This window comes from Mesocricetus auratus, unplaced genomic scaffold, assembly GCF_017639785.1.
Source record: "Mesocricetus auratus isolate SY011 unplaced genomic scaffold, BCM_Maur_2.0 Super-Scaffold_100037, whole genome shotgun sequence".
Classification (NCBI taxonomy): domain Eukaryota; kingdom Metazoa; phylum Chordata; class Mammalia; order Rodentia; family Cricetidae; genus Mesocricetus; species Mesocricetus auratus.
In genome coordinates, this window is record NW_024429215.1 from 6923697 (window position 1) to 6927219 (window position 3523).

At 48.1% G+C, this 3523-nt stretch overlaps 1 non-coding gene across 1 annotated transcript; it reads left to right on the forward strand.

Annotated features, from left to right (window-relative positions):
- Window positions 1–3109: 3109 nt before the first annotated feature.
- LOC121135438 lies at window positions 3110–3273 on the forward strand. The gene has a single exon (XR_005872563.1). It is a non-coding gene; the product is annotated as a U1 spliceosomal RNA (small nuclear RNA).
- The last annotated feature ends 250 nt before the right edge of the window (window positions 3274–3523 follow it).

Below are 3523 nucleotides of genomic sequence, written 5' to 3' on the forward strand. Positions count from 1 at the left end.
AGTCATGCGCTGATCCAAGACTAGGCAGCAGGGCTCCCAACAGTGTGTCGCTGTGTGGGGGCAGGGTCTCTTTTTCTCAAGCTTCCATCAGAGTGACAGGCAGTAGACTTCCTGTTCCCTTCGCGTCGCGTCGAGCACCACATCTGCCTTGCTGCTGTCATGTTCCCCATTCTGATGATAATGGACTGCACCCCTGAAACCTAAGCAAGCCCCCTCAACAAAACGCTTGAAATTACAAGAGTTACAATGTCCACGGTGTCTCATCACCATAATAATAATAATAATAAAAACACTAAGGCACAGATACCCAGGGACCTCCTGCGTCTGGATGACGCTGCCCACAGTGGGGTGGCCCTGTGGGGTCTCCCTTCACACACGCATCAGCAATGATGGAAATGCCCCAGAGATGTGACCGCAGACCCAGTCTGATGGAGGCAATTTCTTTATTGAGGTTTGCCCAACCCAGTGTAGGCTGTGTCCAGCTTACAAAAACTAGCTAGCATGGAGGATCCTTGAAAATATTTTGCTCAGTGACAAGAAAGAAGACATCATAGGCCATGGACTGCATGATTCCAATCCATATGAAACATCCAGAAGGCAAATCCAGAGTCGTAAAGCAGATTAACAGGGAACAGAAGGGGCGAATAGTTACTTCTCTGTGGCACAGAACTTTCTATTGGTCTGGGGAGACGGTTCCCACCACACAGTGTGAGAACCTGAGTTCAGATGGGGGATGTCCTTCCGTATGCTGTGAATATATGTTTCTCTTATTGGTTGATGAATAAAGCTGTTTCAGCCAATGGACAGGCAGGATGCAGACAGGCAGGAAGTATAAGCAAGGGTTACCAGACTAGGAGAAGTCTGGGAAGAGAAACCGTGGAGAGAAAAACATGCCGTGTAGCCACCAGATAGGTAGGACACCCAGGCATTCTCCAGTAAGATAAGACCACGTGAAGATATACAGATTAACAGAAATGCGTTAATAATTAGGAGAGAGCTAGCCAATAAGAAGCCTGAGCCATAGGCCAAACAGTTTATAACTAATGTAGGTCTCTGTGTGCTTATTTGGGACTAAATGGCTGTGGGACCAGGCGAGACAGAAACTCCATCATCAGAGCTCAGATCTCTAGAGCCCATATAAGCTGGGCAGGGTAGGACGTGTCTCTGATCCACAGAAGGAAACAAGCGAATCCCTGGAAGCTTTTGGTTGAGCTAGCCTGGTGTACACAACAAAGAGACCCTGCCTCAAACAAGGTGGAGGGCAAGGGCCGACACCCGAGGTTGTCTTCTGCCCCCCACACGCATGTGCTGTGACATGTGCACTCTCGCACTCAAACGCATGCACACCAAACAGACACACAATTATAATAATGTATATATGTGCCGGGCGCTGGTGGCGCACGCCTTTAATCCCGGCACTCGGGAGGCAGAGGCAGGATCTGTGTGAGTTCAGGCTAGCCTGGTCTACAGAGAGAGTGCCGGGACAACTTCCAAAGCCACAGAGAAACCCTGTCTCAAAAAAACAAAAAAAAAATGTATATATGTGCATGTAGAGATCAGGTGATGACTTTTAGAAGTTGGTTCTTGGCTCCTGCCTTTCTGAGGCAGGGTCCCTCTTGTTTTGGCCATGCTGTGTACTCCAACCTATCTGGCTCACGAGCTTCCAAGTGATTACTCCCCTAAGTCTGCCTCTCATCTCACCACAGGGGTTTTAGGATTTCACACGCATCCCGCCACAGCATCTGGCTTTTCTTTGCATGGGTTCTGGGCATCCAACCCAGGCCTCGAGACTTTCAAGACAAGGGCTTTTACCCACTGAACCATCTCTCTGGTCATGGAGAACACCTTGGGGATGGCAATGCTAGCAAGAAGCTGATAGAGTCCTTTCTCAAAGCAGCTGGCTGGTACTGAGGACCCTGCTTGCAAATTTCCCCTGACAAAGGGACATGGGTGTTTCCATTCCTCATTTATTTATTTTAAATGCGAGTCTCTCTATGTACCCATGGCTGTCCTCCAACTTGACATGTAGAGTAGCAGGCTGGCCTTGAACTTACAGACACCTGCCTGCCTCTGTCTCCCAAGAGCTAAGAGTAAAGACATGTGCCACCACGCCTGACACAATATTTCTCACAAAATCATTTCATTCTCCAATGTGCCTGCAAGGGAAATCAACAGACAGAGTGCCTAAGAAAGACAGACAGGATGAGCATTTTAAAATCCAGGAACTGCTGGGTTTCACTGCCTTTCACCTAGTTGGTGGCAACTCGCTCCACGCCTGCACGCCTGTCATGCTATAAATAAAATGATTTCATTTTTAATCTCACCTGCTGGAGCTAGTGCATCTGCAGCAAGGCCCACACGGACTTCCTGCCAAGTTCCATTCAGAATCTTACCGCTGTGCTTGGAATCACCCCAGCAGCTTCTGCTGCCTGGAAATAAGCCCCGAACTCCCCCACCACCATGCCTTAGAGTACCTCAGAGCTCACCCTGCCTGCTCTCCCAGAGCCATCCCTTAGCGATTTTCCAGCTCACTCCCAACTAGCCCTCAGAGTCTTCAGCCCTGGACCGGGCCTTGGCATTTGCTGTTACAACTGCCTGACACCCACTAGCCACAGCTTCTTCTCATGCTTCGTGTACCACCATCTTTTCTTTCTACCTCAAAGCACCTCTCCTGGAGGCTGGAGAGGTGGCTCAGAAGTTAAGAGCACGTGCTGCTCTTTCAGAGGACCTGGGTTCAGTTCCCAGAACCTGCCTGGTGGTTCACAGACTGTAACTCCAGCTTCAGGGGGATCTGGTGCCCTCTTCTGGCCTCTGTGGGTACTGCATACACATGGTGCTCATATAAACATACAGACAAAACACTCTTATATATAGATCAATTTTTTTAAAAAATGCTTTTAGAATATTTCCCCTGGTTACTCCAAATAAAATGAATGTCTCCCTCATTGTGCCTCATCTGACCTCCCTAGCCATGTTCTATTATCATTCTTTCCACAAATGTAGTCATATGGAGACGACTGTGAATTGTTCCCAACCCACTACCACCACAGCTAGGGTCAAGAGCGGGGCACCATCACTTTTGAATTTTATGTCTGTAATTTATATTATGATACTTACCTGGCAGGGGAGATACCGTGATCACAAAGGTGGTTTCCCCAGGGTGAGTTTTATCCATTGCACTCCCGATGTGCTGTCCCCTGCAATTTCCCCAAATTTGGGAAATTTGGCTGCATGCTTTGTGGTAGTGTGGGACTGTGTTCTTGCTCTCCTCTGGAGGAAAAAAAAAGAAATTTATATCATGAATCCCAACCACGAATGAAACGGAATTTAGATGTGGTACCTTTAGGGTGATTGGTTTTAGATAAAGTGATGATGCTGCTTCCATGATGGCATTAGTTTTATATGGTGGGAAAGACTAGAACTCAATTGTGCTCTCCCCCCCCTCTCTCTTCCTCCCTCCCTCCATCGTTTGCTTTCCTCACTGTGTGAGGACCTACTAAGATAGCTACATATCTGAAGCCTG